Source organism: Eubalaena glacialis, chromosome 15 (genome assembly GCF_028564815.1).
Source record: "Eubalaena glacialis isolate mEubGla1 chromosome 15, mEubGla1.1.hap2.+ XY, whole genome shotgun sequence".
In the NCBI taxonomy this organism is placed as follows: Eukaryota; Metazoa; Chordata; class Mammalia; order Artiodactyla; family Balaenidae; genus Eubalaena; species Eubalaena glacialis.
In genome coordinates, this window is record NC_083730.1 from 48,516,303 (window position 1) to 48,532,257 (window position 15,955).

Genomic DNA, 15,955 nt, shown 5'->3' on the forward strand with positions numbered 1-15,955 from the left:
TTGACAAGTGCTAGGGGTTGAAATTTTCACATGGAAGGAGAGACATAAAAATATGGAAAAGAGGAAGGCAAGAAAAAACTCTGCTGAGATATAATGCAATTGGAGATATTGGTATAAACTTGCGATTTCTAAAACATGTACTTGTGTGTATGTATATATATGCTCATATGTATGAATGCTGAGGTATGTGTATATGCATGTGTCTGCTGTGTTTGCTTGAAAGAGCCTGGGGAAAAAATCTAAATGAACACAACTAGAACCCAGACTTTAGTCTCCAGCACCATTGCCCACTAAATGGAACCAATACTGTTAAGATAAATAACTAGTTGATTCCAGTGCTGGGAAAGAGTAGGTACAAAAAGATCCTGTAATATGTTGCTATGCCAGAAAGTAAGAAAGTGCCCCCCAAACTAATAGGCATGTCACAAGGATTCAAGAGCCAGCTTTTACAGCGATTCGAATACTAAAATAATTAAGTATTGTGATGAATTATTAACCATTGGGAAAAAAATTCCATATGTCCATACTGATAATAAATAGGTAAATAAATGGGGGAGAACAAAGGGTTCTTGCTTACAATAGAGTGTCAAGTGGTGAATGTGGTGAGAGTTTTGGAGGGGGGAAAAAAACAGCATTTTACAACCATCACAGTGGACTGATTCAAGCAAGAATCAATTGTTTATGCATTTCGATGAGGAGCAGGATATTTGTATTGCCTTAAAGTGTCAATACCAGACTATTTACTAATTGCAAGGAAAAAAAAATGTAACTATTAGTGGATAAACTAACAACAATTTGACAGTATGATTCAAATTACAATCACCAGTGAGGGGCATATGGATACCTACTGTCTCTGGATATGATAATCTAAGAAGGACACAGTATCACATAGTATTGTGTCTGGGAATGCATAACCTGAACCAAATATGAATACACTTCAAACAAATCCAAAATGAATGTTTTCATATTTTAAAAAGTATTCTTCAAAATGTCAATATCAAAAGACAAGGAAAGACCTACTGGAAATGTTCCAGATAAATGGGAACTAAAGAGACTACCTCTGACATCTAAACATAGTATTTGATCCTAGACTAGATCTTATACTGGAAGGTGGGGAGGAGGGGGGAGGGATAGCCATTCAGGGCATTATTGAGTCAATTGGCAAAATGGGACTATGAGTAGTAGATTAGCTAAAAGTGCTTTTTCAATTTTAAATTTAGGGTATTTTATAATTTTAATTATAATTATAAATATGTACGGGAATATTCCTATTTTTTAAAATAGGAATTTATTTATTAAATAAATAGTGGGAAGGCGCATGTCCTGTCTAATGAATCACAAAAATATTATACGTGTGTTTGTGTATGTGGATACATATACAGAGAGAAAGGGAGAGGTAGAACAAATGAGGAAGCAAATGGGGAAAATGTTAATAATAGTTGAACCTGGTACTATTTGTTATTCTTATTCCTGTAACTTTTCATAACTTTAAAGTTACTTCTAAATAAAAAGGTTTTCTTAAATGTACTTGAAATCATGCAATGGTAGCTGTCTAAAAGTGTCTAAACAAAATCTGAAATGTCCTTAATCCAATGACATAAATCTTATCCCACTAGTTGAATATAGAAGAAGCATACCTAACTTATCTATGTAAGAAAAGGAGGGCTATAAGGTTTATACAGAATAAAGGCTGGATAAATGGTTTCCTCTATGTAACCATTAATGCTTTTAATGTAATGGTTTTCTTTTTTCATCTTTCTTTCCTTTCTTCCTTTTTTACTTTCCTCCTTCCTTCCTTTCTTTCTTTCTTTCTTTCCTTCTCTTTCTTTCTTTCTTTTTCTTGAGAGATTTTAGTTTGAACTATATAAGAGGAAATGAATAGTTTTTATAGAAATGTTGATTTATTTTTCACTTTTTTACTAGGCTTCAGGCAAGTGTCAAGAATAGATTCCCAGCCAAATTCCTTGCAAAGAAGGTCTTCAAGGAGTTAGTGCTGAGCCAAGGGTCTGTGATGATCTCAGAATTCTTTTCACTGTGTGCCTGAGGCTAATACATTAAATCCTGCTTGGAGTCATTTCCTAGTGTTAGTTGATTTTGAAACAAACCGAGTTGTCTCCAGATAAAGGGGTGCTCAGGCAAGGCAATGACTTAGTGCTTAAAATGGCTTGCCAACTCTTGATTCATATTGACTAAAACTAATTAAGAGTAAGGCATGGGCAACATAATCTGCACGTTTGATGGAAAACAGCTCCATTTTTCACTTTGCTATGTTAGTAGCTATCTGAATGTGGGTTAAACAATGAGAAATTTTCCTGAATGTCCACAAAAGTAAAAAAGAACTCCTGCATATTTTTAGTGAAAGCCAATTTTGGCCAAAGTTGCTCTATTTTACTTAAGCTGTAGATTCTACAAGGTCAGACCTATGCTCGCATGCTGCTCTTGTTCTTTGGCTGGACCTGGGAGTCCTGATAAGAAATGGGGGAAGCTTTACTCTCTCCTTCTCTGTGACTCAGGGAATATGCAGGCTCCATGACAAGGTCATCATTAACCACTGGTACATCCCTCCTCCACAATAGATAAGTGGATCTCTCTGGATCACCTAGGACAACAATGCTGTCTGGATAATAAAAATAGTGGGGTTCTGTGGAGGGGTAATATTACGGTAGTATTTCATCCAAGAAACTTGTGAAAATCCAATCTTTATCTACAGCCTATCATTCTTTTCTGGAGCGTTCCCAAGGGATATGTACATATAAGCAAAACATAACAAAAAAGCATTTTATACTTTGCTTTGGCCATAAACTTTGAAGTGGAATTTCAAGAAACTAAGCTAAAGCATATGAAAGACTATTTTATTTTAAAGATAGACAAGTTTGATTGTGATATTTACAAGCAAAGAAGTATGAGATCTGCTTTCTGATCCCTAGAGCCAAATTCTGGTCTGTGGGTTTACCCTTTAATGGGACAAATGTTTTAGGGACCACAACTCCCAAGTCCAAAAAGATGCTGCCATATGTTTAGATTTATAGAGACTTATTAACACCATCTATAAAATATAATCCAAAAAGTGGCCTTGAATCTGACCAATCTAGGTAAGTTTTACTAGTCTTTGGGCATGGAATAAAATGTGATTGGAAAGGACTTCCTTCTTCTGGTGACTAAGCAGGTGGCATAGGAAAAATACTTTTTTGTGTCTATGCATGAATTTAGAGACATAGGAGGCTTCAGACTGGTACAACAAACCTGTGTTCTAGAGGCATTGTGGTCTGTTAGAACTCTGATAGCTTTGGGGAGAGGTCTAGATAAATATTTTGGCTCCATTACTTACTGCCTGAGTAAATCTCAGCAATTGTTCTAAACCTAATTCCCGTGACTAAAAAATGTGAGTAATAATAATATCTGTTTCAAAGGCTGAAATTCCATGTAGCAGACATGTATTGTATGCCAGGCACTATTCAGAACACTGCAGATTCAAAGATAAATAAGATATAAGCCCTTTCATTGAGACATTGCTTGTGGGGTAAACATTCATGTGAAATATAAATAATTTATACACAGTGTGATAAGCATCATCATACTGATATTCATAGGGCAAGGGGGGCATAGAAAAGAGACATTTAGCCTAGTTTCGAGGCTCGAGAAACATCAATTAAAGAAGAGGATGGTTATCCTTAGCTTTGCCGGATTTGTAGGAACTATCCAGGAGAAGAAAGTGAAATATGTTTTCAGGGTATTAAGCAGGAAGACAACACAATGTATTCAGATAACAATAGGAATTTTATATTTACTAGAACAAAAACTGATGGGCAAAAATTGGAAGATAAAACTTAGGAAGTAAAAAAGGGTCAACTCATGAAAAATTATTACGTTGGTTTAAGAAGCTTATAGACAATGGTAGCTTTTCAAAAACATACACATGCATGCACACACACGCACAAATCAAACGAATACAAGAAAACTTTGAAAGCCTCAAAATATCTCATTATTTCAGTGCTTGCCTATTCCAGAAAGCTTTTGGAGAGAGAAAAATTTAATCACTCTGATTAGGAAGCAATGAGGTTCACGGTAGATTTAGCCAAAGAGAGAACTGGAATGATTATTTTATGCATCAAACCATCCCCAACTTTACTCCTTTAGGGCTCTCCCTATGGAGTCTCATTTCTGGTGGCCAGCTACTGACTTGTGCTGGATCCTAAGTAATATGCAGGGAGCACCAGAGAGGTAGAGAGAGGCAGAATATTCACAATTTAATACATTGTAACAAATGCAAATAAACATGCAGGGTTTCTCACCTGCATGATTCTTTTTTATCTTAAGAGTCAGTGCCAAGTTATTTCTGTTCTCACAATATTATGTAAAATACGTCAAGTGCCTGCTAAAGGCAGACTGAGGTCGCGATCTGCACCAGACGAAGAAGCTGTATGCTAAACTGTAGCTGTCATAGTATCTTAGGCACATCGTTACCAAGAGCTGAAACCATGCTGAAAAGCTAGAGCAAAGAGGGGTGACACTCCAGTCATGGGTAGTTTCAGCAGTGGGAAGAATAATGCTTGCAAGGGTGAAATCTCATAGTAAAAATAAATGGCTGGAAATGGGTCTGCGCTGGACAGCTTTAATATAGAAGCAGTTACACATTTTAACTCCGAAAAAGAGCATAGAGCAGTAATCAGGGTTAAAAAGCTAAAGGAGTCCAGATGAAGGAAAGACAAAGAGTGGTCATAAACACTACAATTGGGTAGGCTTGATGGGGTCAGGTCAGAGGAAGATCGGGATTAGAGAGATGGAGGTGTCCTCTTCCAGAAAGCAAATGGGATAATATCAGTCAAGGTGGGCTCGTGTGCCTGCCTTTATGCACGTGTGCTCCCCTTGCTGTATGCTTTGCTTTGTTTCCAGAGAAAATCATTGTGGCCTCTGGCAGTATACGTGATATTTAAATCTTTGTGAACCCAATGTAACTACTCTGTTCTCATGACCCCCAGATGATGAAGGGGATTGTGTTTTCCAACATACAGGGATTAGATCTGTCCCTTCACCAAATCAGTCAGCAAACGTGTGTTGAGGATTTTGTAACACATACCACCTGCCACAGTAGAAGCTAAAGGATTTAATACAGGCTTATATCAATGAGCCCTGTCTAAGTTTAAGATCTAGTGCAGAAGAGAAATAGAAACAGTGCAGGAAAAACATTTTAAATAAGAGCTACAAATTATAGACAATATAGTATTACTATTTATAATATCCTTTGTTGAAGGAATAATCTAAAACCATATTCCTTTTCTATCTAATCAAATTAATTTTCTTATATTTTGTGAAATTTAGTACAAAGCCATTTAAATGTACAACTAAGTTAAATATCAAAGTCTTCATGCTTGGTTTATTCATAGGGAATAGGTTAAATTTTTACACTGGCCTCTAATATTGAAATATGGAAGAGGAGTTCAGAAAGACACCAATATTTACATTATGAAGTAGCAATACAATTAGGTGTTAAAAAACGTTTTTCTAGAAGCTCAGATTTTGATTGCATAGAAGTGTTTTATTTCCACACTACCCGAACAAATGACAGACACAAAGTGCTTTTATAACCTGAAGGCAAAGTCATTCCAGCTGGTATATAGGTCATCAGTTGTTTTCTGGTTCTGTTTTTTTCCAAACAAATACTTCTTTTCACTCATCATTGGCCATTAAAGCCCTCTACCATTCTTCAAATGTAATTTTTAAATTGTTTTCCATCAAGAAAATCTTAAAAATCTTACAATGCAGAGTCTAGAGTGGGCTTCAGCTGAATAAAGACGACTTTAACGGCAAGTACAAGGGGTTCAGCAGAAGGGAGGTGGAGTGGGGGTAATGCAGTGTCACACTGTTCTCCGGCACAGGTGGAAAAGGCAGCTCGAACTCAACAGCCTCTAAGCTCTTTCTGTCATTAACATTTCCCGCCTTAAGCTTTTTTGATTCCTTCTTCCCCCCTGCCTTGGCCTGAAAATTTTTATTTTTAGATTCTTAGTGATTAAGAAAATACAGGCAGCATAATCTCTTTATGTGACAGCTTGATGCAGCAGTAAGAACATAAATAATTTCTGCAATCAAGCCCCTTTTTGAAGCTTGACTCAACTCCTAAAACTTAACCTATCTGTACCTCATTTTCCCAAAATGAGAAGAGAGAGAGAGAGAGAGAGAGAGAGAGAGAGATTATCCTTTACGTGTAGCTTAAAGGGTTGCTTTGAGGATCAAATGATATAAATACTACATATTGATATGCTTTACAAACCTAATGACATTTCATGAAAATTAAGCCACTTAAAAAATATATTTTATCCAATAGAAAAGTACAGGGCTCCCTAGCCTTATTTTGCTATACAATTATTTGTTCGACTTTATTAATTGTCACCGTCTAAAAGAGGGAGGTGATTCAAGACAGGTAAAATCTGTGACTACAAACCAGGAGAGTTTTCGTACCCCACCCCTGGGGCTACCAGTAGCCACTAGACTGGCTGGTGGGAAGGATAAGAGCCCAGTTCCTTTGCTTCCAGGTCAATAAGCTGGGAGTTGAAATTTACATTCCGGAGCTCTTTGTGGGAACTGCTGGTGTGTGGGCTTCACCGGAAATCCCATTCTCGCTTGGCTCCTTTCTGTCCTGCTTCACACCCTACTACCCCCTTACTCTTTTCTCATGGGAACACGTCCTTAAGAAATTACTGCAACTCAATCCTTAGCATAGCCTCTGCTTCTGAAAGAAGCCAATGTAAGAAACCCAACGAATTAATTTTTCATTAATTCAACAAATATTTATTTAACATCTCCTAACTGCCTAACATTAGGCAGAGGTGAACAAAACAAACTCCCTCTCTATGCACCTTATATTTTATTGGGAATAGTAAGAAAATAAATAAATGACTAGGTCTATAACACAATCTGTGTTAAAATCATGATAAAAATGCTATGACAAAAAAATGAACCAGAGTAATTTAGGGAGGGGATAGTGAAGGACAGAAAGTACTATTTTAGATAAATAGGTGAGATAAAGCTTGTCTCAGAAGTGACCATTGAATAAGAACAAAAACCATCCTTCCTCAAAGTATTATTTGTTCTTATATTTCAGTATTGAGAATGAGGTTAGTGTAAGACTTTATAAGAACTTAACATGTATCGGACACTCTTGATAGGGCCTGGGAAGATACTTTCTCACAGAAGAATAAGAGGAATACAAGAGGGCATGGGGCTGAGGTTGGGTTTAAGCCCTGTGTAAGGGTGAGTGGGAGGCGATGTATACATTTTCTACCTCAGCATCCTAGCAACACAGGACAGAGGCAGGAGGAAATGTGGAAATGCTGAGCTTGTTCTGAAGTCTACAAGAAGGCAATTCAGACTTTGTAGAATCCAAGAAAAGGGTTTATTCCATTGCTTCTTGCTCTTCTTTTAGGGAAAAAAAAATGTATTCTTATCTCTTTGTATGCTCCATAGTGGTGCTTTTCTGTACACAATAGGTATTCCTTAAATGTCAGTTGATTAGAAATGTGTGTGTGTGTGTGTGTGTGTGTGTGTGTATACATCCTGTAAACTTTATTTTCCACTTTGAGGAGTTAGCTGGATTCCTCATCCTGAAAGTAATGATTAGATATTTCCAAACCATTCTTTAAACTGATTATTGTGAACTTAAACATAGAAATATACGATTAAAATATACATACCTACATAGAAAATATCGTATGTTATTACTCCAAGTCCACTCTTGCATATATGGATTTGTCCTTTCTTATAACTGTTATTCTACCAATTTAATCTTTTTCTCCAAAGCATTTGACTTTGCCTGAGATTACAATAAGAGCATGCTGAAATAGAGCTAATATATAACGTATCCTAGTCTCCTATCTTTTTCAACCCTTGGAGACAAATCAAAACTGAAATATAACCCAAGATTCATTCTGTAAAATTCAAGTTTCCCATACTCAATAAAATCTCCTCAAACTAAGCATCTGAAAAGGGCTATTCAATAATCAAGTACGGCTGGCTTTGTTTCCTGGGAGGAAAGGCTAAATGGAATATTTTAAGCAAATCATAGATGCAAATGTGAAGCTTTGCTTCAGATTTTCTGTGCCTGATTTCAAGAACATCAGTTCCCTGGGCTTCACCAGGTTCTAGTCTAAGATGAATGAACCATTTGGACTTAAACCATTTGGATGGCAGCAGTTTACCACAAGTTACTTCCATCCTGTGAGATTGCATTCCTCTTTTTCTTTTCTGTGAAGCAAGAAAAATATAAAATAGACTTAGCAATGCAATTCCTTATTATATCAATCAGAATTTTGGCATTAAAAATGTCTGCCCTTTAACCTTTTCCTATTCAGAAATCTTTCAATGACTCCCATGTGCATGACATCAGTATGTACCCCAGGAGACACTATTAGCAATACTTCTTTTTTTTGATTACTGACAGTGTGAAAAATGGAAGTGTTTTAAACCCTCTACAAAGGACTATTTAAAAACACAAGACATGATTGATCACCAGATGGAGCAATAAAAATGAAAACTGAGAGATAAAGATGGAATACAAATATTTAATCATAAATGGAAAAACAATGGAACTCTGAGGATAACAGTATTCTGTTTGCAGATAATAGCCTTTCATGTGAGAATGAGTCACTTACAGTGTCAGGCACAGGAACATAAATCCAGTTGCATTATAAATACAAATTTTGGCCTGCAACACTCTTGCTTATGACCAAAACATTTTGTTTAGCTATTCTAATTTAGAAAAGTCCGATATGTTAGAATTTTTACATGACATCAGTTGAGAAACATTACTTCTCTTACCAAGTAAAAAATGTCATTTTCTTCTGTAACTTAAAGAAAATAGGGCAGCTTTTTAAAGCATATTGAAAGCTTTCTGACAAAAGGTTTTGATCCATAATAGTAGAGGCCTTATGTAATACTTTTGTGAGATAGAGATTTTACTTCAGCTCTGGTATGTCCCAGAATGTTGATAAAATGAAAATTTATTTTAAAATGTTTTGCAGATGGTGTTGCATTATTGCCTTATGTGGTTGAAGTTTTTAAAATCAGTAGACACAGGGACTTCCTGGCAGTCCAGTGGTTGACTCTGCGCTTCCACTACAGGGGGCTCCACATGCCATGTGGTGAGGCCAAAAAAAAAAAAAAGAAACCACTAGACACGAATATGATACATTAGACCATAACTTGAATCATTTTATCAAAAATTAATGACCTACATCATCCTTTGTTTTAAGTTTAATATTAAGACACTAATATTTAAATTCATTATACCAGCAGCCCCCAACCTTTTTGGCACCAGGGACCAGTTTCGTGGAAGACAATTTTTCCACGGACGGGGGGTGGGGGGTTGGGGGGGATGGTTCAGGCGGTAATGCAAGAGATGGGGAGCGATGGGGAGTGGCGGTAGATGAAGTTTCGTTTGCTCACCCACTGCTCACCTCCTGCTGTGTGGCCTGGTTCCTAACAGGCCGCGCGCGGACCGATACTGGTCCGCAGCCTGGGGGTTGCGGATCCCTGCATTATACAAAGATAAATGGGTAAGTGTAGAACTTAAATTTTCTGTTGCCATGTAACTTACAACCAAAAAAAAAACACTAAACTATGAAAGACAAGTTACATTATAAGTTTTCTGGCACTTAACACAAGCACTAAAATGTAGTATTGACTAAAGAAAACATGTTAAATTTATGACATCACAACATCTTGTGTCAGCTACTTGCTTTCACTACCTTCTCCACCCCACTCATGGTACCCAGTAGAGAGCTCTGCCTACAATAACATCCATTCATCTTCTCAAACCCATATTGTGAAAGGCCAAGCCTTTGAAAGTTTATGATTTGGCATCTGTCTAAATACACATAATAAGTCAAAATATCTATAAGGTATATGGTAGCCTAGGAATATCTTACATATTGTATTGAATATGACTTTTATATTTGTTTCTACAATGCTTGATTGCAGGTTTGTCCTCAAAGTTTGACCTAATTTTTAAAGTCTACAATATTATGTATTTTGTCCACACCCCCGGTTCATTGACAGTGAAGAGGCAGGGAAGACACAGCAGTAACTTCTAAGACACCCAGTGTGAGAGGTACACAATTTTATAAGCAATAGTATTTGAGGCATGCATGGCTTGAATTTCAAGGATAAAGGAAGCTGATACTGGTCTTACTTCCTACTTTCCCACAGCCTGTCCAAGAACTGGCCAGGCGAACTCATTAATGAGAGTTCAACTGGCAAAAGAGAAATAAGGCAAGTTCTCCCATTTTTGCCATCTTACACAGGGAGCTAAGACAAGTGAAATATTTTGGCCTTAATCAATATATGTTATTCTAGTAAAAACATTTTCCAGGTCAGTGTAAAACATTTTCTCAAACGTCATCTGTTTGTGATTATGCCTAGTACTTTTATTCTTTTAGCTTTGAATTGTCTCATTGTCTAATTTTGACCAGATTATCCACCTGTACACTGCATTTACTGGTTAAGGTCAAGGTAATAAATAACTTTAAAGGGCCACAGCAATTCTACCTGTAGTGCTTTACTTTTTTTATTACATTCAAGTCAAGGCCAATTCAGCTATGTTGGGGCCTTAACACAAGATGTACAGACCTTTCTTTTCGTTTGTTTTAGTTCCTCATATTCTAACTAATAATTTCATATGTGTCTGCCAGTATTCCACTGTTTTAGGAACATCTAAATTGTAGCTCAGAGCCTTGGAATTCAGACTATTCAGTAAGGTCCATGGTAATTCACTCAAGAATGAAGTTCATTCACAGAGAATATTTAGCAGATTATAATCCATAGCAATCTTCCCTAGCATTTTTATCTGTCACTTCAGTGTAATATCAATGTGAGTAAATAATACTTTCCTAGAAGAGACCACTTGCTCTATCCAACTACAGCTTCTTAGATTCCTAACACTCCATGATTTCTTGCTAGGACTATTAACCTTCTGGGAAAAGATAAATGAGCATCAGCTGTGTCAAATCAACACACTGCCACCTAGATGATGACTCAGTAGGAAATCCAGTGTCTGCCTTGTTCATTACTATTCTCCTGAAATGAGTACAATGTGCTGGGGACATGAGTGGTAGCTGAATTAATTTAAAAAATGCCACTTGATTAGAAAAAAAAAGTGTGGTACATCTTTGATAAATACAATACTCAATAATAAGAAGCTTTGAATAAATTTATTTATCTAGTTTCCTGAGTGGCTATGTAGCTCTTTAAAGGTTTACACCCTAGAGAAAGAACTTTGCTCTCAGATAAAAATAGAGTCTAATTGCAAAATGGTTTAATAATACCTGTTAAAGTTATGAATATTAAATGGAATAATGCATGCAAGTGGCTAAGGCATGATGTCTAGTACAATTAGGAGTGTTCAACAAATGTTCATTTTCATTATTATGAACACTCTTGAGGTGAGTTTGCTCATAACACCACTGAGGATAAAAATCAAAATATTCTGTTCAGTTTGCAATAGCAACTCAGTAGTTAGAGTGAGTCCAGAAGAAAATAAAAATGGAAGAGAAATCATATGTCCTAGCTAATTCTAGATAATAGCATAAAGTAGATGTTAGATGTTGCTACCTTTATTTTAGAAAATTGGCCAGCGAAAAGCAAAATTGTAGCTGAAATTTGTGCTCACATCCAGAATCATCATCATTGGCAGCCTGGGCACCCAAAACCCTGAACTATGACCTTCACCTGAACCTGCTTCTCCTGTATCTCAACCTACAATGTATATTTTAATTCTTTCATCTCAAGTATCTAATTCCAGGTATTATAGTTTTGATAGGAGTTCTTTGTATCAGCTAGATTATCTGATGTTACCTAAGAGAAAGTGCTGATGAATAAAAAGTGGTTGCTGGCTTAGTCTTAAGAGAGAGCATATTTGCATTTTACTAATGTTTTGTTGTTGGCTTAAGGCACTGGAAAGAGTGACTGAGGAACCAGAATTCTCCACTCCCACGCCAGCTTCTCTGACTCATTTTTTTCCCAAAGGAAGACTCACTTTTTTCCCAAAGGAAGACTCACTTATCTGATGGGTGAAATTGTGTTCTAGGTGCCTCTTCTTCTTCTGGGCTTCTTAATCACCCATTTATCCACTCCATCATAAGGTCATCTTACAGGCACACTGTATCCTCCAGGAGTCAGCCCTGATGTTCCAGATGCAGAAGGATAATTGGGGATGAGGGATCAGGACAGAGTAGAAGCATGGTTCCAGTTTAAGGCTAAGCTACATTTTCCAATCCAGTTTTTAAAAATGGATTATTTTGGTTCTCGGACTCCTGTGCTTATTTTTTAGTTATGGAGAGGGAAAAGATAAGATCATCACCCAAATGACTGGTTTACGTTTCTCAAACAACCTATTTCTTTGAGTTTCTGAGAGACCATTCTATGGTTCTCTGGGCACATGATAATCTAGGAAAGAAAACAAAAACAAAACAAAACCTTAAACGTTGAAAGATGACTATATCATGATAGAAGAATTGATGACAATTCAGGAATAGAAAAAGTATAACTGCTAGGAAAGATATATCAGAAGTTGGGCATCCACCATCCTTCCAATAATATATGCTGAGTTTCTGACTCCCAGGGTGAAAAGCAGACGTAGATGGTAGGGTTTTTTTTGTCAGTCACCAATGATTCCAGCTTTGAAGGTCGCTACTCTTTCTCTTCTATTCACCATTGCTTACACTGTTTCTGAAAGGAATTTAAGCTGAAGATATCTACGTGGGAGATAAATATTTAAAACACTGAGGATTTTTGCCCTTACCTTCCAACAGTCCCAATTTTTACATTTATTTTTTTCCAGTGCTGCTGCTTCTTAATGAAAATCAAGTCACTGAGAATGATTGTTTCATGAACATCCCTTCAATTAATTGAAATGTAAAGTCATATTCTATTTTTAAAAAAGAAGTCTCACACATATTTAAAATTGAATAGCATTCTTAAGAGTGGGGAAGCCACTTTCTTTCTGTAGCAGAAAGCATTTTATTTGATTCACAATGAATAGGGTTCTTTTTTGTCTGACAGCTACACATGCTGGGCCTAACAAAATTACAATAGGTGTTCACAGAGAGAAAGAAAAATGTATGTTGTAATATTACAGGTTGTTATTTGTTATTATTATTATTTTAGTATTTCCTAAAATTACAAAATGGTTAACAACACATATCAACCTGAAAGTTGTCTTGATTTCCTGAACAATTCTGTATGCCCACTAATGTTTTTTCCTCCCTTTCTTATTTAGAGTTCATGGGAAAATGATGCCATTGAATTTTATTTGGTGAATAAATTGGTTAAAATATTTGATAAAGCTCTTCTGTCTTTCCTTTACTTGAAAAGCTTTTTAAAAATTAGGGTGCATTTTGAAGTTTGTCATTTATCAATGACAGTAACAGAAAAGTTACTTTTATTTTGCTATTACAAATGCTGTGCAAATTCTCTTTCACATATAGCATTTCAAATGGGAAATTATATCTGTTGGGTAAAGCCCCATAAGGAGAATCACTGGATTGAAGAGTATATGCATTTATAATTTTAATATGTTGCTAAATACCATCCATAGGGATGGAGTGTTCTTACACCCCCACCCACACTTCAGCAAGTTAGGAAACTTGAATTTTTGTCAAATAGGAAGCTAAAAGAATGGTACATCAGTGAAGTTTTAGTTTGTTTTTTTTTTTTTCTAATTATGAGTGAAGTTGAATATTTTGTGAACGTTTAGCAGCCATTTTATTTTCTATTCTGTTCTATTCTCCCTCTGCTACTCCTTCTCCCCTCCTCCTCCCTTGTTTTGCCCATTTCTGTATTTAAGTGTAGGTCTTTTTCTTATCTATTTGTGGGAGCTCTTTATGTATTAGGAATATTAGCCATTTGTTTACCATATGAGTAGTAGATATTTTACTAGATTATTGTGACTTTGCTGTATAGAATCATTTTTATTTTTATGGAATTTAACAATTTTAAATTTAACAATTTTAATAATGTATCTACTGGAATTTGAAATAGGGGAAGAAAAGTCTTCTCCAATTTAAAGTGAAAAAAAAATTCCACATTTTCTTCAGATACATTTATGCTTTTATTTTATACATTTGAATGTTGTAGCTAGTTGCAATGTATTCTGATATGTGATGTGATGTATGGATTCTACTTAATATTCTTATCAGACCATTATCTACTTGTTCCCACATCATTTATTGCCTAACTCACCTCATCTCGTCTATAAATTGGGTCTATTCCTGGGTTTTCTATTATGTCCCATTGGACTATCTTTTTCCTTCATGAGCCAGTAAGTCACTGTTTTAATTATTGACAGATTTTAACAACTTGAAGGGCAGGATTTTCTTCTGTGCTTTTCTTTGTAAGTTTTCTTGTTGTTCTTCCTTGTTTATTTTTTCATAAAAGTGTAGGTTGACCCAGCTTGTCTAGTGCCCTCTCCTCAAAAAGACCTCATTGTATTTGCATTTGATTCATATTTAATATTCATATAAATTAACTTAGAAAAAACTTGACTTTAGGCAATAGAGTCAGGGTTCAAAACCTTGCCAACTCCAAATCCATAGCATCTCTGGTCTCTCACCCACAGATGTGACCCATTCTTTATGTATTATATCACATATAGTAAATATATTCAAAAGCTTGCTTTGATCATGGCCGTTCCCCTGTTCAACAGTCATCAGTGGACACATTTAGCTTATCACAGTACTTCTTCACTCACTAAATGGGCAATTAAATGCTGCACAAAACAAATAAAACTTTCCGTCTTCTTTGCTCCCATTTTCTACCCTGACCAAAAGTCTACTCCAGTTACTGACTCACACCCCTTTTTAGGATCAAATCATATCTGCTCCATGACACCCTCATGGACCACCTCAAACAGCAGTGTTTATTCATTGCTTTGCAATCTGCTTACACTTCCTCTCTGTGTCAATCATTTGCCTCCAGCCTTTGAATTTAAGGCTAATTACCATTTTATGTGTGGTATCTCCTTAATTAGATCATAAATTGGTTGAAGAAAGGAAATAATTCTCAAAAAAATTTTTTATTCCTTACAGACAATAATTTGTGTGTGTGTGCGTGCCTGTACTTCTTTTCCACTGCTTTCTCAGGATTCTTCACTTCCTCTAAGTGTTTGTCCTCAGCAGTTCAATGCAATCAGCTCACTCTCTCCTATTCTAAATAACGAATTAAATGCATGACTCTCTTCCAATAAGCAGACAGCTCTTTCCTTATAGCAGCGAGACATTATTCAGAATCCTGCCTTTTTGTCCTCTATCCAGTTTTTAATCACTGACAGAACTTTCCCTCTTCTCCCTCCATTGTGAAGAATGTATAGGTTCTTGGGAATCGACCTGCAACAAGAAATGTATTTGTCTGGGGGTGGGCTTTGGTAAAGCTGGACCTTAGACTGGCCAGATGGCAAGAAGGCTTCTTGTGTGTTCTCTAAATGCAGACAGATTCTCACTGTCAGGTGATACTCAGGATAAAAATATCTCTCTTAAGAGGCATTGAAAATCTAAACTGAGTACATCTGGCAACCCTTCTTTATTTACTCTCTGTTAAGCATCATAAAGTATCCTTTCAAGGCAAAGAGGGAATGATTTACATTTGCAAAGCCCAGGCTGATTTATTCCTAACAAATTTTGCTCACCCAGATGATTTGTGTTCCACCTTCCCAGATCTTTTAAACTAGTTTTCCAGGTGCAGAGGTGAGAGTTGCCAGTGTATAATTTTTGGATTACCCTTAACTCCCTTCTGCAAGATGTTCAACACTTTGGCTACACTCCAGTCTCTAGCTGTAGTCTCTGCTTGAAAGGATAAATTACATATTTTTGTAATTATATAGAAATAAAAACACATTTCACCAGTGAGGATGCCAAATCTGCCAACGATCTTAAAACATCTTTATTCTCATGCATTCGAATCTAAAAATAAA